Consider the following 20,897-nt stretch of genomic DNA (forward strand, 5'->3'; position numbering starts at 1 on the left):
GTTGGTTCTGTGTTGTTTGCTGTCATTCCTTTTCTGTCCTGATCTGGATGCTCACTCTTCCATGAATACAAGCTGCCTTCAGCAGCTGGAACATTCGCCACTCCACTCAGCTTTTACTGCAGCCAGCCTTCATTCAGCATTCAATAGGCTGAAAATGTATCTCTTAAAGTTTTCATTTACTGCTATTTGAAACCATTTCTAGTCCAGATGTCACTGACCTGTTCAACACATGAAGCCCTCATTTCCATTATTCAGGAATTTAGCTAGGAGTGAACAAGTTAGAAATCTTGCTCATCACTGATTTTGGGCAGAAAGAAAATGCACCATTAAATCCATTTGTGGCCAAGGTCCGAATGGGTAAAGAACATCTTGAGTTGCTTCTTCCCCCAGCTGATGTTAGTGATGTCTCCACAGATTAAAGATTGGACACAAGGCCTGCCTGCTCTCCATGGCTCATAATCCCACCATGTGATAAAATTATCCATTGAACAATCGGGAACCTTGTCCTGAACCATTCTGAGGCCCTTTTTCAGTAAGCATAGGTGTCTGTACCACAGTGAAGATTCCAGTTATCTTTTCTCTTGACCCAAAGTCATTTCCACATCTGAAGTGTTCCCATGTGGCGGTAGCAATGATTCGCTGTGGCTCTGTTGAGGCAGGAGAGGGGAAATCTGACAATTTCCACGGTGTGCCACACGGCCAGTTCAGGAGTGCTCTGTGCAGGGGGCTTACAATGGGACAACCCTCTTAATGTATTGATTCAAGATTGGCCCCTCCATGGCATTGCCCCTCCCTGTGACCACCTACAAGCCTCCAAGAGTTGTGTGTTCCTCCAATTCTGAGCTCTTGTGAATCTCCCAATTCTTTGACCCACCAAATTGATGACCGTGCCTTCAGTTGTCTGGGCCATAAACTCTGGAAATCTCTCAACAAATTTCTCCACCCCTCTCTCCTTAAACATTACCTCATTGATCAAACTTTTGGTCAGCTGTCCTAATGGCTTTGACTATGTACGTTAAAGATGCAATATCCATGCTAGTTGTTGTTGATGATGTATTAGATTTTTTAGAGATTTTAGATTTAGAGATACAGCACTGAAACAGGCCCTTCGGCCCACCGAGTCTGTGCCGACCATTAACCACCCATTTTTATACTAATCCTACACTAATCCCTTATTCCTACCACATCCCCACCTGTCCCTATATATTTCCCTGCCACCTACCTATACTAGGGGCAATTTATAACAGCCAATTAACCTATCAACCTGCAAGTCTTTTGGCTTGTGGGAGGAAATCGGAGCACCCGGAGGAAACCCACGCAGACACAGGGAGAACTTGCAAACTCCACACAGGCAGTACCCAGAATTGAACCCGGGTCGCTGGAGCTGTGAGGCTGCGGTGCTAACCACTGCGCCGCTGTGAAGGAAGTGAGAAGAATAACATCAAATCAAGGCTCTGTGTATGCCAGTGGGAGAGTCATGATGTTTGGTTGTCCATGTGGGATCTGTGTCAGCTGTTGGCTGACTGGCCAACAAGAGATATGGTCCTCAGGATTGTGGGCACGAGGGAATGAAAGGGGAAAGCAAACCAACCTGGGATTGTTCATGACAAGGTGAAGGGTAGGACCAACAAAACCAGGGAACCCTGGATCTCAATGGATATAGAGGATTGGATAAGGGGGAAAAAAGGAGGCTTATGGCAGATTCAGAGCTCTGAAAACAGCGGAGGCCCTAGAGGAGTATAGAAAGTGTAGGGAGTACTTAAAAAAAAAAGTAATGAGGAGAGCGAAGAGGGGACATGAAAAAACACTGGCAGGCAAGATAAATGAAAATCCCAAGGTGTTTTATATTGAGGGCAAGAGGATAACCAGGGAAAGAGTAGAGCCCATTCGGGACCAAAGTGGCAATCTGTGTGTGGAGCCAGAGGACATAGCTGAGGTTTTAAATGATTACTTTTCATCTGTGTTCACTATGGAGAAGGATGATGTAGGTGTAGAGATCAAGGTGGGGGATTGTGATATACTTGAACATATTAACATTGAAAGGGAGGAAATATTAGCTGTTTTAGTGGGCTTAAAAGTGGATAAATCCCCAGGCCCAGATGAGATGTATCCCAGGCTGTTATGTGAGGCAAGGGAGGAGATAGCAGGGGCTCTGACACACATTTTCAAATCCTCTCTGGCCACAGGAGAGGTGCCAGAGGACTGGAGGACAGCGAATGTGGTACCATTATTCAAGAAGGGTAGCAGGGACAAACCAGGTAATTACAGGCCGGTGAGTCTAACATCAGTGTTGGGAAACTATTGGAAACAATTCTGAGGGACAGGATTAATCTCCACTTGGAGAGGCAGGAATTAATCAGGGATAGTCAGCACGGCTTTGTCAGGGGGAGATCATGTCTAACAAATCTGATTGAAAATTTTCGAGGAGGTGACTAGGTGTGTAGATGAGGGTAAAGCACTTGATGTAGTCGACATGGACTTCAGTAAGGCTTTTGATAAGGTCCTGCATGGGAGATTGGTCAAGAAGGTAACAGCCCACGGGATCCAGGGCAATTTGGCAAATTGGATCCAAAATTGGCTTAGTGGCAGGGGGCAGAGGGTGATGGTCGAGGGTTGTTTTTGCAATTGGAAGCCTGTGACCAGTGGTATACTGCAGGGATCAGTGCTGGGACTCTTGCTGTTTGTAGTGTACATTAATGATTTAGACATGAATATAGGAGGTATGATTAGTAGTTTTGCAGATGACACAAAAGTCAGTGGTGTTGTAAATAGTGAGGAGGAAAGCCTTGGATTACAGGACGGTATAGATGGGCTGGTAAGATGGGCGGAACAGTGGCAAATGGAAATTAATCATGAAAAGTGTGAGGTGATGCATTTTGGGAGGACTAACAAGGCAATGGAATATACAATGGATGGTATGACTCTCGGAGGTACAGAGGGTCAGAGGGACCGTGGTGTCCATAGATCCCTGAAGGCAGCAGCATGGGTAGATAAGGTGGTTAGGAAGGCATATGGGTTTATTAGCTGCTATTATTAGCTGAAGCATCGAATATAAGAGCGGAGAGGTTATGATGGAGCTGTAGAAAACGCTAGTTAGACCACAGCTGGAGTACTGTGTACAGTTCTGTTCACCACACTATAGGAAGGATGTGATTGCACTGGAGAGGGTGCAGAGGAGATTCACCAGGATGTTGCCTGGGCTGGAGCATTTCAGCTACAAAGAGAGACTGGGTAGGGTAGGGTTGTTTCCCTTGGATCAGAGAAGGCTGAGGGGGGACCTGATTGAGGTATACAAATTTATGAGGGGCATAGATAGGGTAGATAGGAAGAAACTTTTTCCCTTAGCGGAGGGGTCAATAACCAGAGGGCGGAGATTTAAGGTCAGGGGCAGGCGGTTTAGAGGGGATTTGAGGAAATACATTTTAACCCAGAGGGTGGTTGGAATCTGGAACACACTGCCTGAAGGGGTGGTAGAGGCAGGAACCCTCACAACATTTAAGAAGTATTTAGATGAGCACTTGAAACACCATAGCATGCAAGGCTACGGGCCAAGTGCTGGAAAATGGGATTAGAATAGCTAGGACTTGATGGCTGGCACAGACACGATGGGCCGATGGGCCTGTTTCTGTGCTGTATAACTCTATAACATTTCTGATGGGGGGACCTTACCTTTCTTCATTTCAAATAAATCTCTTCTTTTGAAAACTGTTTGAAGTTTCTTGCTGAAGAGTGTCTCCACCCCAGCTTTGTCATCTTGGTAAGGGCCACCCAGGGAGCAGTGGCTGTGTCCCCCAGTTATCTCAGCTGAGCTCCCTGGTGACTTTGACCTTGAGGCTGCATTGCCCTTCCTCGCCTGATTGTGTTGTTTTACTAAATTAAATCTGACTGCAGGTCATCTGTCTAACCAGGCCCAGGATTAACCTGGGTACCCTCACTATCTCTGTAACCTCCGATATCTCTCTCAGATCTCTGCTCCTCTCCAATTCTGGACTCTTGGGCATCCCCGATTTACATCACTCCACCATTGGTGGCCATGCCTTCAACAGTCTAGCTCCTAAGCTCTGGAATTCCCTTCCTAAACCTCTCTGCCTTGCTACCTCTCTCTGCTCCTTCACGCCAACCTATCTATGCCCCTCATAATTTTGTATACCTCAATCAGGTCCCCCCTCAGCCTTCTCTGCTCCAAGGTAAACAACCCTACCCTACCCAGTCTCTCTTCATAGCTGAAATGCTCCAAACCAGGCAACATCCTGGTGAATCTCCTCTGCACCCTCTCCAGTACAATCACATCCTTCCTATAGTGTGGTGCCCAGAACTGTACACAATACTCCAGCTGTGGTCTAACTAGCGTTTTCTACAGCTCCATCATAACCTCCCTGCTTTTGAATTCTGTACCTCTGCTTATAAAGGCAAGTATCTCATATGCCTTCCTAACCACTTTATCTACCTGTGCTGCTGCCATCAGTGATCTATGGACAATTACACCAAGGTCCATCTGACTTTCTGTACCTCCTAGGGTCCTGCCATCCATTGTGTATTCCCTTGCCTTGTTAGTCCTCCCAAAATGCAATACCTCACACTTTTCAGGATTAAATTCCATCTGCCACTGTTCTGCCCATCTTACCAGGCCATCTATATCGTCCTGTAATCTAAGGCTTTCCTCCTCACTATTTACAACACCACCAATTTTTGTGTCATCTGCGAACTTACTGATCATACCTCCGATATTCATGTCTAAATCATTAATGTACACTACAAACAGCAAGGGTCCCAGCACCGATCCTGCAGTATACCACTGGTCACAGGCTTCCACTCGCAAAAACAACCCTTGACCATCACCCTCTGCCCCCTGCCACTAAGCCAATTTTGGATCCAATTTGCCAAATTGCCCTGGATCCCATGGGCTGTTACCTTCTTGACCAATCTCCCATGCGGGACCTTATCAAAAGCCTTACTGAAGTCCATGTCGACTACATCAACTGCTTTACCCTCATCTACACATCTAGTCACCTCCTCGAAAACTTTCAATCAGATTTGTTAGACATGATCTCCCCCTGACAAAGCCATGCTGACTATCCCTGATTAATCCCTGCCTCTGCAAGTGGAGATTAATCCTGTCCCTCAGAATTGTTTCCATGTGGGTGGATGCACATGGTTCTCGGGAGCTTAATCTAGAGCATGTCGCATGGGCTGTATACTCTTCTGTATTTTATTGATCCTCTCACTTCAAGTGTTGCCATGATACACAGCAGTGGGAAGTAGCAAGGTTTCCATCGTTCAGAGCGGTTTCCAGTGACCCAGATGTGGTCCAGCTGACCTGAGGTCCAGGCAGCCACACTTACTGTAACATCTTGAGCCGATATTGTTTGTCATTCCCAGTTGGAGGTGATGCATTTTGGTCAGTTCTACTTGGTGCTCAATGTCCAGATTCTGACTCTCATTTGAGATTCATTAAAAAGGGGCCATTATTTCCAGCTTGGTGACATTGAGGCCATACTTTTGCCTTGTCTGATTAATACTCAGCGACAGTTAGTACTCTCTTGCACTGTTTCAGCAACAACAGATCACAAGTTCCTTCATGTTGGCACTCACTTGAGTGTTCAATACATTACTGAGGAATGAAGAAGATCATGAAGGGAAAAGCAGCAGTCAGGAATCAATCTTGTAAATCATTGTTGGAGAATCATTGGGCTTGTGCGGAGTTTGCAAGTTCTCCCTGTGACTGCGTGGGTTTCCACCAGGTGCTCCCGTTTCCTCCCACAGCCAAAGCCTTGCAGGTTGATAGGTAAATTGGCCACTGTGAATTGCCCCTAGTGTAGGTAAGTGGTAGGAGAATTGAGGGAAGGTGAGATTAATTGAGGGGATGTGGTAGGGAATATGGGATTAATGTAGGATTAGTATAAATGGTCGGCACAGACTCGGTGGGCCGAAGGGCCTGTTTCAGTGCTGTATCTCTCTATGACTCTTTGACTAATAGCCCTGATACAGAATTCTGAAGCCGTTGAATGCTGTTGGCAAGCTCCAACTTGGTGGCAGCTTGAACAGACCGTGGTGCCAGACTGTCAAAGACTTCAGTGAAGTCAGTGAAAATGCCAAGCAATTCTTCTACCACCTTGATTTGGCTGAAGCAGGACTTGAGCCTCTTCCACTGCCCTCCTCGGTTTGAAGATTGTTTCTCATAGATTGGGAACAAAAGTCAGTAGAACAGCTGCTGCCGTTCAGAAGCAATTCCTTGTGTGAAGCAACTTGTTTTGTTGTCGCAAGGGGAATCATATTTTCACTTGTGTAAAATGAATTGAAGCAGCTGGGAATTAAAAAGATGAAGGAAAAACTGATGCTGCCAGACCTGCTGGATATTTCCAGCATTTCTTGTTTTTATTTCAGATTTCCAGCATCCGCAGTATTTTGCTTTTAAAGAAAAACTGCAAGTGTAATGAATGCAGACGCCATTGAAAAAGATGTTTGAACATTTGGGATGCCAGGTGTGATGAGGTTCCTGTGCCAAATCATTAACCTGCCTTTTGCGGTGTTATTGTAAAGAGCATTGGTCAGCTCCCCTCTGGACGATTGTGTTCAGTTCGAAACACCGTACTCGGGAAGGATACATTGGCCTTGGACGGGGTGAAGCACAGATTCAGCAGAATGTTAACTAGGCTTAAAAGGTTCAATTATAAGGACATAAACTGAATTTCCTTTATAGCCACTCCAGGCGCTGCTTCACAAACCACTGACCACCTCCAGGCGCGTATCCATTGTCTCTCGAGATAAGGAGGCCCAAAAGAAAGAAAACTGAATTTGCATTCCCTTGAGTTTGGAAGATCAATTTAGGAGATCTTATTGAGGTGTTCCAATTGTTAAAAGGATTCAGTAGGGTAGATGAAGAGAATCTACTTCCTTTGGTGGGGGAATCAGGATTGAGGGGAAACAATCTTAAAATGGGAGCTGGGCCATTGAGGAGTGAAATCAGGATCCACATTTTCACAAAAAGGGAAATAGAAATGTGGAATTGTCTTCCCCGAAAGGATGTGGAGCCTGGGACAGTTGGAGCTACCAAGATTGTGCTGGATAGATTTTTGTCGGGTAAGGGTATTAAGGGATATGAAGCTAAGGCGAATAAAAGTAGTTGGTGTACAGATCAGCCATGATCTTGTTAAATGGTGGAGCAGACTACTCTCCATAACTATTTCATTGGCTGTAAAGCACTTTGGAACTTCCTGTGGTTGTGAAAGGTGCTACATAAATGCAAGTCTTTCTCTCTTTCTTTTTCAAGTCTGATGTCAGTGGAGTGCAAACCACAGGGTGATTGCATTTTCTAGCAACCAGTGCAATCCATTTGAAATGTATCTCACAATTGTAAACCGGTCGATGGGGCACCACAAATGACTGTGTACAAGCTGCAAATTAATGTAGATTCTGTTTGCAAGCTAATCTGCAAGCCCCCAACTTGGTGCACTTGCCCCCTTTTTGTTTGTGCTGATGGCCTATTTAGGGAGGCGAGCCTTTGTCGTGGGTTTGTAGAGAACCAGCTGCAGAGGAGAGAATGAGAAATGGAGAAGGTGGCAATCAGGTATGGGTGCTGGTGAGGCTGAAGCAGTGTGCAAGAACAGGGGATGAGTATTGTCCCTCCTGCCCTGTCCATCCAGATCGTCCACAAGCCATAATTTTTAAATTCAGTGGCCACAGACTCTCTTTGTTATCTCAACCCTAGACCCCATCCCCTTGTAGTTTGTGGGGTGTTGATATTCCATCAATTTGGAAGGGATTGGAGGGAACGTGAGAAGTCAGACAAGGCCCACAAATGCTGCCCCTGCTGGTATGGTACATGACGTTCCAGGAATTCTCCAGCAGGGACGTGAGGAACTTGCAGTAAAACATGAGAACTGGCAGGGTGGAGAGTGCTGGGTCACAGTCTCTAGTTTTCATCCCTGCTCTGAGGTACTGGGTACAGTAGCATAGTGGTTTTGTTACGAGTCTAATAATCCAGAGACATGGGTTCAAATCCCAATTTAAAATCAACTCATAAAATAAAGCTAGTCTCAGTAATGGTGACCATGAAACCACCGGATTGTTGTAAAAACCCATCTGATTCACGAATGTCCTTTAGGGAAGGAAATCTGCCATCCTTACCTGGTCTGGCCTACATGTGACTCCAGACCCACAGCAATGTGGTTAACACATAAAATGCCCTCTGAAATGGCTGAGCAAGTCACTCAGTTATCACCACCACCTTCATGTGGGCAATAAAGGTTGGTCTTGCCAGTGACATCTACATCTCATGAATGAATTTTTAAAAAAATGAACTTTCCCATCAAAATCTAAATCAAACCCTTATTGACATTGCAGGTGGATAAGGAATTCCCAGGACTGAAGGAGAAGTTTGAAAGACCAAACCATGGGGTCAGTGTAGCAGCTCTCCTGTAGTCGGTAGGTTTGTACACACTGTATATTCATGTTCACATCAGCTCAGTTGGTCAAACTCTTTCCTCTGAGTTAGCAGGTTTTGGCTTCAAATCCCATTGCAGAGACTTAAGCACAGAATCTCGGATGGCACAGCAGTGCACTACTGAGAGAGTGCTGCTTCCAGCTGAGACTTTAAACCGAGGCCCCATCTGCCATCTCAGGTGGATGTAAAAGACCGTTATTGATTGCCAACCTCTGTGTCAAAGTTCAAAGGGCAGGCTTCCAACTGACTATACCCTCTGTACCCCAACAGTGTGGGAATCTGTCACTGGTTCAGTCTTCATCTGAATGTTCAAACTTTTGCTTTTTACTCAAGGTCCTGGGCCTCCACAAATAAACAGTTGATGTTGATTATGAGGCAGTTGAATTTTCAAGGGAGTCTGTTGTTTAAAAGGACTCTAAATTACAATAATGTTAATGTGAAAACTGCCTGCATACCATTGCCAGAGTGCAGAGGAGAGTCTAACTCACTGCATCACTGAGTCTCATTAGATTGTGGTACTGTTTCACTGTATCATGTTACTCTCCAATTCAATCAAATGTCTATTCCAATCAGACACTGTTGGGTTGTTCCTTTTTTGCAGTGGTATTTCTCATACCCACCTCTGCCCTTCTCTCACTGCTGGGGGATGGTTCTACAGGGAAAGATGCCCTTCAGTCATGTGTCCAACTAACCATTATCCACGTAGAAATGACATGAAATTACACAATGAGTTTTTTGGCTGGAGGCGAACCGCATAGTACTCCTATCTGATCTGGACAGCAACAGTTGTCTGGCCCAGGAGGAGCTGAAGTCAGTTGTACCATCACACCCCCTGCCCTGGCTGAGAGCAGGCATCGATTGCTGGCATTTTACTGGTTGCCAAGGAGCAGCGACTCACCGGATGAAGCCCCACATCCGCCAGGAGAGTTGACCTGTTTCTCAGGACCTTTTCATGGAGAGTTTCTGACTTTCCAATCAGCGGCTGCATGAGTAACTCTGATTCAAATTCCATGCAGCTCACCTCAACCGCACAGGCTGGCAGTCAAACCTTGAGCCTTCCTCAGCTGTGTATCTCGGCTACAGATGAATCTGGAGTATGGATGTAGCTACTTGAGCAAATGGTAATTGCGTCATTTTTGAAAAAATTATTTTTCTGATACTTGTCCTTAATATTGTTGCGAGGGCAATGTTGTTTTTGTCAATTTCAAAACCTTTATTGACATCATTGCATGTTGCCATGTCGGGTGCTGTGGGTAACTAGCAGGATGAAGCTCTTGCTGTTGTTTCCGAGGAAACAGAGGCAAATGGGAGCTGGATTACAAAAAGCAAAATGGCTTAATGTGCCTTGTTCCATTACAATTTGAAATAAGTTCATTCTGCTTCTCTGGTTGGAATTCCCATAGAATCCAAGAATGATGCAGCACACAAGAAGACCATTTGGCCCATCAAGACTGTGGCTGGCTCTTGGGTAAAACTATCCAATTCATCCCACTCCCCTGCTGTTTCCCCGTAGCCCTGCAGTTTTCTTTCATCCAAGTATTTATTCAATTCTCTTTTGGAAGTTAGTCCTGAGTCTGTTTCTGCCATCTTTTCAGGCAGTATATTCCAGGTTGCAACAACTTGCTTTGTTTTATTTTATAGCAGAGAAGGTAAAGAAGTATTCACAATTCTCAGCGTTTTGTTAGAGCAAGTAGAGAGAAACTGTTTACTCTGGCAAGTGGATTCAGTAAGCAGAGGTCCCAGATTTGAAATAATTGGCAAAAGAACTAAAGGGAAAATGAGGAGAAATCTTTTCACATGGAGGCTTGTTAAGATCTGGAACCCACCACCTGAAAGGCTGGTGGAGTCAGATTCCAGAGGAACTTTCCAAAGCCGAAGGGAAGTGGGAGTAAATCGGACAGCTCTGTCAAAAATGGGCTGAATGGCCTTCGATGCTCTAAGTGTCTACGAATATATGAATACTACACATTTGGAAGAATAATCTGTGGATCGGGCAAGATTTTGTTCCCTTGAGGAAAATGTCAGAAAGACTCGGACTTCTTCTGAGACTGTAAAGGATTGTTAGGTCGAGGGGAACCCCACTGAAACCTCTTGATGGAAAGGTTTTTGTATTCGTGCCCTTGTGAAGAAATGGGTAACTATGAGAGTGTTGACCTAATCTTGAACTCCAGTTCCATGGGAGGGTTGATATTGACATACTCAGTACTCATCTCTCTGTCTGTCTCTTGAGGGCAAGTTAGACCACAATCACCCAACCTTATCTTCACCCTGGAAATGTAGAATAGCATTGTAAAGGAATGGCTGTGCACTATTCCTGTGCACCTTGTCTGAGAGGTTGTGTTGATGGTGGGTTCACCTGTAACCATGCATTGGAGAGAGAAACAGTAATGTTTACTGGACTTATCTCTTTTTGTGGTAGAAGGTCTGATTGTTTTGGAGCCTTTTTTCCGTTACAAACATGATCAATCCAAGTTCCAAAAACATTCTGAGGCACAAAAGAGAAAAGCAGGAGCTTTTACTGTAACTTGCAGCCTCGCTGAGCCTTGCTGAGCTTGCTAGCTCAGTCTCAAACCTCTTCCTTCCCTTTGATTTTGACCTGGCTGAGGAAAGCCCCTCCCATTGCAAATGTAATGAACTTTAAAGGGGCCGTTCCCTGACACATGTGACGGGAGCCCTCATTTTCCTTGCTGCAGTGGAATGCCCAAAACAAGTTATTCAAAAAGCTTGTGAAATGTGAAAACTGCTGAGGTTTATCTCCGAGGCAATGAAAAGAAATATCGGTGGAAATAATTAACGTGTTTGCGTAATGAGACGCAGAAGTAAATGCCAAAAGTCCACTTCTTTCTTATTGAAAATCAGGCTTTGCGTGTCGACTTTACCTCTTAGAATCGTCTGGAATGCCCTCTCGAGAACGGGCCTGCCCAATCCCAAACTGGCCAACTGTGATGGGATATCACAAAGCACTTCATCGCCACTGAGTTACTTCTGAAATGCCGTCAAAGCTTGCAACCACTTTTTACACAGTAAGATCCCACAAACATCCAGATTGGATCAAGAACCATTCAATCTGTTATGGTGTTAGCTGAGGGATAAATATTATCCAGGATACTGGGTGAAATCCTCTGCTTTTCAGATAGTGTGTTGGAAAATGAGACAGCTGTTGCCAAAAGGATGTGGTTAATGATGACGCTTGCCAGCAGATTTCCCCCTAAACATTGATCTGTCCATTTTGGATGTGTACAAACACTCTTCCATTTCTCTCTGGTAATAATGTACTCTCCCTCAGAGAAACGACTCCTATTGGGCACCTCACTTTGATGGTGTGTTGGCAGACTATTTGGCCACTGGAGGTACCACAGTGTAACCTAACTGCATTCTCTCACACATGTGCGCTCATGCACTTCCAGCTCTGTATAGGGAAACAGGAGCAGGAGTAGGCCATTCGGCCTGTCGAGCCTGCTCCACCATTCAAACAGGTCATGGCTGATCATCGACCTCTGCGCCATTTTTCCCCACTAACCCAGTATCCCATGATGTCGTTAGTTTTCAGATATCTATAGATTTCTGTCTTGAACATGCTCAGTTATTGAGCTTCCACAGCCCTCCACACCCTCTGAGTGAAGAAATTCCTTCACATCTCACTCTTAAAAAGGCCTACCCCTTACTCTGAGACTGTGTCCCCTGCTTCTCAACTCACCAGCCAGGGGAAACGTCCTATCTACAAACACCTTGTCACACCCTGTAAGAATTTTGCAAGATTCAATGAGATCACCTCTCATTCTTCGAAACTCTGGAGAATACAGGCCCAGTTTCCTCAATCTCTCCTCAGAAGACAATTCCACCATTCCAGGGATTAGTCCCGTGAACCTCTGCTGCACTCGCTCTGTGGCAATTATATCCTTCCTTAGATTAAAAAGACCAAAAATATACACAATACTCCAGGTTTTAGCAGAGTTTGTGACGATTGCTGCAAAATATTGCTGAAATTCTTTTGCCAAGTCCTCTGTTGGAAACTGGTGGGAGCTGATTGAGAATGCTAATGTCTGAGGAAGGGTCAGCCCTCCATGGAATACTCCCTTCAAGTATCTGAAAAGGCTCAGCAGCTGCAGTCAGCAAACATAGCACTGATCTGGGACCGTAGTGCTCTGCAGCCGTTATATATTAAAACAAAACGTAATCTGTTTGTCATTGCATGATGCTGTCCAGGAATGACTGGATACGGGCAATGTTGTGTTCATTGTTCAGTGCTGTTACCTTTCATTCTGCAGTCTTGACTGGAGTAACAAACTCTCCTCTCTCCCTGCTCAATTTCTAATCTTGGTGGAAGGCAAGGGGTGAATTGTAATCTCGTTTTTCACCAGGTGTTCAGAGAGCAGAGGCCAGATCCTTTTGTTTTCATGGCTCGTGCATTTGCCAGCTTCACTCGTCCTGCCTGCTCATAACAACAACTTTCATCCACGTAGCACCTTCAACGTAAGAAAAAGTCCCCGAGGTGTTTCACAATGAGCAGCGAAAAATTGACACCAAACCAAAGAAGGAGACATCTGTCCAATTTACAGTGTTTTAATTTGCATTGCGTATTGTCCAATTGAATTGAAGAGGTCCCCTGACAATGGCCTTTAAGATGAAATAAAGATCAAGGGGAGAACACTATGTGACTATCTTGAGACAAGTGGACAATATCCTGAACATCAGTAGTTGGGCTGGGGCAGAGGAGATGGAGAGAGAAGTTCTTTGGAGTAATAGCTTCCATTGGATCCCTAGCTCTGGAAAATGGTGTTGAAGTAGACAATCAGCCATGATCTCATTGAATGGCAGAGCAGGCTCGAAGGGCCGAATGGCCTTCTCCTGTTCCTATTTCGTATGTTCTTATGGTGCATTCCCCTGCAAGTACAGTCCTTTGAGGTTCTGGACTTGGAGGCCCAGTTCCTGCTGTATGAAACTGCTGTTATAAAGTAGGCCCGTGCTGCTAACAGCTCAGGAGTATAGGCCTTCTGCGGCCTGCAGTAGCTGCACCTCCTCTGGTTATTGGAAGGGTCTTGGATAAATCCAACAGGTTCACACTGGGCTTGCTGCTTTTACAATACAAACATCCCCATTAGCTCTTGTGATCTGCAAGTGGCCTTTCCAGCTTCCAGCGCTAGTTAACCAAACCAGTTTTGTTCATGACTGGCAGCCGGCAGCCCAAACCAGTCGAGTTTCTGCCAGGGCTTGGTGCTGCTAGCAATACCATCCCATGAACTGTTCACAGCCTGGCAATACTGAAGTGAGGATGCATTAACCCGCACTGAGGAGCGGCTGGTAAATCATCTCACTCTCTCTTGTGCTGTGGGTATTTACGCCAGATTTTAACCCTGTATTTTGGACATCATTCCAACGATGACCACACTTCATTGACTGTAAAGCACTTTGGGACATCTTGAGGTTGCGAAAAGTGCTGTGTAAATAGAAGCCCTTTGGTAAACAGAACCGACTGTGGGTCACATGTAGAAATACAGTTTCAGCACAGAAGTGATATTAACCTGCCTGACTGTTGGTTGCTTTGACGACAGTGCCATGAGCACAGAATCCAGATGCACTGTTTCCTGTAACCTAATCTTTTGGTCAGTGTATATATAAAACACACACACACACGCACGCACACAGAGGTTTATTTCTTTGTTAATCCTTTTTATTAGGAGTTCTGTCTGAGTTTCAACTCGGTCCATTTATTGTCCCAATGAGCTCCCAAGATAGACGAGGCAGCGGTTGTAATTCTGCAGCTGCAGTTGTAAGTGGGTTTCTGCAGAATGAATTAACAAACCAGCCATTCTGGAATTAAACATCTGATGCTAACTGGCCGTTGCTAATGAGGAATTGTGCATTTGTTTATTTCATGAAGATAGTTCTTTGCTTCCCCGCCCTCTCTCCTTTGTTTTTTAAAATTTAAACAATGTCTTCGAATTCACAAAAGCAACCATTCATCCATCCTGCTGTCGCAATAGTGTTGAAGCCACTGCCTACTATCTGATAGAATAACACAAAGTGCTGGAAATACTCAGCAGGTCTGGCAACATCTTTGGAGTGCGAAACAGAGTTAACGTTCAGGTCAGTGACCTTTCATCAGCTATCTGATTGTCAGTGCTGCTTATTTAAAGTACTCAGATTCATCTAACCGTACTCAACATTCTTCACAGCTTATCAGCTGCCTGACCGTCCTTCACACACCTGCATGCAAGTTTAGGTGTTAAGGGTCAGCAGACTATTTGACCACCGAAGGCTTCGCAACTGAGCCCGCTCCAGTGTTTAGCCAACAGGCCCACAATCAGGAGGTGGAACCAGGACTAATCTTGTTCCTGGCCCCTGTCTGGCGATGGTGGCTGAAGGTGGGTTGCTGACTGCCAGTGTGAAAGATGTTGTCTGTTAAACACTGCCCTGTTCACAGCTGCATCAGCGGGTGGGGAGAGGTTTCTGGCCTTGATGCTCCTCCCGGTCAATAGCAACATACATTATTCATACAACAGCGTTAACATTGCAAAGCATCCCAAGATGCATTATCAAACAGACTTTGACACTGAGCCACATATGGAGATATTAGGACAGCTGGAGGTCGGTTTTAGGAAGTGTCTTAAAGGAGGAGAGAGAGGTGGAGAGGTTTAGGGAGGGAATTCTGGAGCTTAGGGCACCAATGATGTAACAATGGAAATCAGGGGTGCCAGAATTGGTTGAATGCAGACGTCTCGGAGGGTTTTGCTGTTGGTTCAGTTTCAGGTGAAACTAGACAGCCCCTACCAGCTGTTGGAAGTGTCTCAGCAACACAGTGTCAAAGATCTACAGCCCTGCACCCACCACCCAGAATCCTCTCACCTTCCATTGTTTCCTTGCACATTTGATATTCCAGTAACATTAACCTTTGGTCAAACAGTCCAGTTCCATTTCATTGAAAGTATGATGTGCATGACTGCCAATCTGTCTCTTCCAATACAACTCATCCTGCTTTGTTGGCAATCTGTCTCACCTACACATCTCTTCAGCCTTTAGGTTATTTCATGCAGAAATCTGTTCCAAGATTCAAAGTTTCATTTCAATTTGGGGCCCTGAGCTGCCTTTTTGAATTCCCAGTCACATCTTGTTGACACTTTGGTTTTTGTTTGACACTAATTTCACAAATCCTTTTCCCAGATTGGAGCCCTGTCCCTGCTGGAGGTCTGTGAATACACAAAGCAGGGTTGGCTGTGATGGTGTCCACAGTTGAATGGCCGAGTCCCGTTACTAAATAACGTGAAGAATGTCCGCTTTGGAGCGAGACCCTGGATTGTAGAACTGTCCCCCCAAGGGAAGGAGGCAATTCCTTCAGGATGTGGGAATCAGCTGATTCCCATTCCCCAGGGAGCCTGTCCCTCAGAGTGACTACAATGATGGGCTAACTAAATCAACAATTGGTGCATCAGACTGAAGGCCCAGGGCAGAAGCTGGGTTGATAGCTTCATTTTCTGAAATAATAGAATAAAGCCAGGGAAAATGGATCTGAAAACCAGCTTTTTCAGAAAAAAAGGTTGTCTTCCACTAGTAATCTAGAAGAAAGCTCCATTACGACACTTTCAAAGTCTCAGCTCTGGGCTTAACTTCCAAATTCAGGGATGTCAGCACTGAAAGGCCCCCCAGGGACACGTAACCCCTGTAGAGTGCTGTTTGAAATCAAGAAGTTAATTCTCCTGGTTTCCCAGCCAACATGTGTTGCTGAAAGCAACTCCACCAAATGCTGAGCCACTCATTCTTTCACTTCTTGCTGTTTTTGGGATCTTGTGTCCACATTAACTGCCGCATGTGCCCATTTCAAGACAACACTTCCGAATTTACTTGTGTGAGGCTTAATCAGATTTTTTCAGAGATGTGAGGAGATGTTAGACAAATGCAAGTCTTTTCCTCTTTTTCCTCCCAATCTGTTTTAGATTTCTATGATTTATTCTCCCTCTCTTGTGCTGGGGAGGTTGTGAGTTCAAGTCCCAAGCCAGAGACTTGAGCACAAAATCTAGGCTGATACTCCAGTGCAGTACTAAGGGAGTGCTGCATTGTCAGAGGTGCCATCTTTCTGACTGAGTCCCCGTTTGCCTGCTGAAGTTGTGGTAAATGATCCCATGACATGTTTTTGAAGAGCAGGGAGGTTCTCCTCTGTTCTCTGACCAATATTTATCCCTCAACCAGGGTCACTCACTAAAACAGATTATCTGGTTATCATTGCATTGCTGTTTGTGGGAGCTTGCTGTGCACAAATTGACTGCTGTGTTTCCTGCATTACAATGGTGACTGCACCTCAAAAGTACATAATTGGCTATAAATGGCTTTGGGATGTCCTGAGGCACTCACCTGTTCACCGTTGTAACTGTCCATTGCAAAGGTGAGAGCTAATGTGTTACTTGCCCTTGGGGAGACTGGGGAAGAAGGGTTGAGGGCGAGGAGGGTGCCAGTGTGACAGATTCTGCTTTGCTTTCGTGTTGGTAAAACCTGGCCAGTTTTATTCTCTCTGTGCCTGAGAATGAGGAGCAAGGCGGACATCAGTTCACTGAGCCTAGAGCAGGGCTAGAAATTAAAAGCTCCGTTTGCTTTTTTTTTGGTTCAGGAACGCCCTGGTTATTTCCTCTACTCAGTTGCTCATAGATAAAAGCAGCATGAATGGAGCCACAAAATTGCTGCTTTTGGATGAAGAGCGTTGGGACTGTTGCTTTCTGAGACCTGGAGTTCTGCCCAATCAGTAGTTGAGGTGATGCTGTCACTGTGGACTTTTGCCGCCTCCTGCGAATGGAGTTTGGAAGGGATTTGTTTTCTTTGAGAAAGAACATACAAGAAATAGGAGTAGGAGTAGACCATATGGCCAGTTGAGCCTGCTCCGCCATTCAGTAATGATCATGGATCCTGTGATCGTTGCATTGCCAATAGTCATCAGACCTTTTATTTCTCCCAATACTCCAGTTGCTGGATGTCTGAAATATAAACAGAAGCTGCTGGAAATACTCAGCAGGTCTGGTAGCATCTGAATATTTCCAGCATTTTCTCTTTCTATCTTTTATCTCTGCTCCGTGTCGTTGCCTTTTGAGCTGTGATGGCAAAGCCGAAAACTGCTAAAGGGCTGTGCCAACTGCTGGCATGCAAACTATCTGTAGTCTTGAGCTCATCTAAAACTCTACTGCTCATGACCTTACTCACAGCAAGTTCCATTCACCCATCACCCCTGACCTACGTCGGCTTCTAGGCCATGAGTACCTTTTTCAAAAATTCTCAACCCCTGCGTGACCTCACTGCACCCAAACCTCCCAAGAACTGCAATTGTCCAATTCTGGTCTCTTGCACATCCCTGATTTTAATCACTCCGTGCCTTCAGCTCTGGAATCACCTCCCTTAATCTCTCCACCTCGCTTTCCTCCTTTAAAACGCTCCTTAAAACCTGCCTCGTTGACCAAGCTTTTGGACACCTGCCCTCATATCTCCTGATGTGGCTCAGTGTCAAATGTTTTCTGATGCTCCTGTGAAGCACGATATCAATGTAAGTTGTTGCTGCAGAATGGGGTTTTTTTCCAACTCTCAAGCAGCCTCCCAGTGTCTCGAGCTGATTTGAAGAGTAAGTAGCTGAGCCATACTGGTATGTTCTGGTTAAGGTGATCTACACAAGGGTTCTATAGTCAGGCCGAGAATCCCTGGGCTAGTTGGGGTGGAAATTGTCCAGGACTCCGACCCAGAGTACTACGTGGAAAAATCAACTTAAATGTGTGAAAATTGCGATGCCACTGCAGTTGAATAGCTTACAGCAGCTGTCAGTAAAGGAAAAAAATTACCAGGGAAAGGAGCGGGGGAGCAACACACTTACATGTCTTGCAGTGTTGGCATGCCAATTGCAGCAGGTGAGGTTGTCTTCCAGTAAGATGTCATTCTGAGGAAGGGTAAACTCTCCTGGAGAGTTCTCTTCGATGTCCTGGTCAACATCCAAAACAGATTATCTGGTCAATATCTCATTGACTGTGGGAGCTTGCTGTGCGCGCTCCCATCAGTGACGACACTTCCAAAGTACTTCATTGACTGTAAAGCGGTTTGGGACATCCTATGGCTGTGAAAGGTGCTATATAAATGCAAGTTTATGCTTTTTTTAACTCCATGCCTGGCCTTTTCGGGGTTCGAGGAGGGTAAAACACAGGGGCCCATCCAATTGCCCCTCCAAAGGCAGTAGTTGGCACTCAGTGTCATTCTGGTTATGGGAAAATCCAATTGCACTGTACTATGGTATATTGGGTCTCTCTCTTCATCCTCCTCGTCTGATGCCATCGATAGGGGGGAAAAGCACTTCACAAGCATACTAAAACTCCAGTGCCAGCAAGGGGGGCGGGGGCGGTGGCGGGGCAGCGGGGGGGGATGAAAATTAACGTCATTTCTTAGTTGCTGCAAAAATATTGCCAACAGCAGGGCAGGGACAAGCTGTCAATTATCTGTCTCTCAGGCTTACCAGCATAGTGAGTCCCTGGCACTCAGCTGGCAGTGCTGACTCTCACTGAATAAAACTGGAGGCCACAAAATAAAGCCTGCAGATCCACTTTCATTGTAGGAACCTGGCGTCACACAGTGAACACCAGTGCAGGAACTGTGCCAAGTGCTTTTTTGTTTCCCGCCTAGCTTTTTTAAAAAAAAACTTCTCTGGGATTTGGTAATTGAAAAGCAACACACAAAGTGTTAAATGACCCTTTAGAAAACATGTTTTTTTCTAACTTCTTTAAGAGTTCGAACGTAATAGGAAATAAGGAAATGAGAAATCCAGGGCAAATTGAGTTAAGAAAATTCCTGCATAGCCTGAAGACTTTTAGGCTGGCATGAATGGAGTGGAGTGGGTGGAGTGGGGGGAGGGTGAGAGATAACAAATGAAGGAGGATAGGGAATCTCTGTGGGGGTGAAAAATGTTTGAATGGCTCTTTGCTAACCCTTTATCCAGCTGACTTCCTACAGCCATTGTTCCTGATTTCGGAAAGCAATCTGTTTGAGGCCCTGAAGCAGTCTCGCTCCCCATCACCACCACCATTGTCCCACCCTCCCCTGGCCTTGCTTAAAAAAGTCAGGCTATCTCCGACCATTTGCACATGGCTGCTGGACTCATTGACAGGGTTATTAGCTGCACAAGCTCATGTTAAGCAGCACAGAGGGATAGTTTAATCAGCACCTTCTTCATTCAGGAGAACTGGGGAGTAAATCTGCGAGGCAATTAGATACAGTGATTCTCAACGTACAGTCCAAGCTGACTTTGCCTGCTTTGTAGTTTTCCTTCTGCTTCATCCCACTTTTGTTTCACTTTAAGTGACTTGTGGATGCTATTTCTTGTTGCAGTCAGGTTGGGGGGGGGGTGGGGGGTTAACTCTTGAGCTGAAGAGTATTATTTGGAGGAGGTGGAAGAGACTCGGGCAGGTCATGGGAGGGATTTGCAAAGAAAGGCAAGGATTCTGAATACAATTTGTTGTTTGGATAGCAATTGAGGACAGGATTAAAGTTGGGCCATTCAGAGGTGACGTGACGTCAAGAAGCACTTCTTCACACAAAGGGGAATGAAAATCTGGAACACCCTTCCCCAAGAAGCTGTTGTGGCAGGGGGTCAACAGAAATTGCCAAACCTGAGATCCAATACATAGATTTTTATTTGACACACATTTCTCATTAACATCTCCCCCAGACCTATCTTTTGTTTCTTTACTTAACTCATTGCCATCTTCTTTTGCCTTGCACCATGATCCCCTTTGTCATTTCATCTTTCCTGCTTTCCACCTTATCACTAAACCTTCCTTTTAGGTCTTTCCCCACTCCCCACTTTCCCTGCTGAAAGCAGTTTTTCCCCCCCCCCCATTCTGATGAAGGGTCACTGAGCTGAAATGTTAACTCTGCTTCTCTCTCTCCACAGATACTGTCAGAGCTGCAGAGCATTCTCTGTTTTATTTCACATTTCCAGCATCTGCAGAATTTTGCTTTTGTGAATGGATTTTTGTTAGGTCAGTGTAATGGGGCATGTAGATCGAGTTGAAATACAGACCAGCTACAATCTAATTGAAAGGCAGGACCCAAGTGCAAATTTTAATTCTACCTTTTCCTGCCACACTGCGGGGGGAAAAGAATCTGACGGATTTTGGCTGCAGTAACTTGACCGTTGTAATCCCCAGAATTTAGCATCTCAGTAAGCATGAGCATGTATTAAAATAGATCATTTCATATGAGTTGTTCTGATAAACCTTCCCCCAGCTCTGTCTCACTGAGTTTATCCTAGGGTTATAGGTAATAGGTCCAAACTAGAGTTGTATACCCTGGAATTCAGAAGGTTAAGGGGTGATTGGATTGAGGTTTTCAAGATATTAAGGGAAACAGATAGGGTAAACAAAGAAACATCGAAAAATAGGAGCAGGAGTAGGCCATTTGGCCCTTCGAGCCTGCTCCGCCATTCAATACAATCACGGCT

The 20,897-nt window shown here is 45.3% G+C and overlaps 1 protein-coding gene across 4 annotated transcripts in view; it reads left to right on the forward strand.

Annotated features, from left to right (window-relative positions):
* Positions 1 to 20,897, forward strand: part of LOC137357117 (fibroblast growth factor receptor 1-like) — a 296,290-nt gene that overhangs the window by 134,744 nt on the left and 140,649 nt on the right. Inside the window, exon 2 of one of the 4 annotated variants that reach the window (XM_068023163.1) lies at positions 8,344 to 8,428. The exons of 2 other annotated variants lie outside the window; for them this stretch is intronic. The gene's annotated coding sequence lies outside the window, so the exon portion shown is untranslated. The remainder of the gene's footprint in view (positions 1 to 8,343; positions 8,429 to 20,897) is intronic. One more of the 4 variants, XM_068023160.1, reaches the window with a different exon arrangement.

The sequence above is a fragment of the Heterodontus francisci genome, chromosome 47, assembly GCF_036365525.1.
Source record: "Heterodontus francisci isolate sHetFra1 chromosome 47, sHetFra1.hap1, whole genome shotgun sequence".
Lineage (NCBI taxonomy): Eukaryota > Metazoa > Chordata > Chondrichthyes > Heterodontiformes > Heterodontidae > Heterodontus > Heterodontus francisci.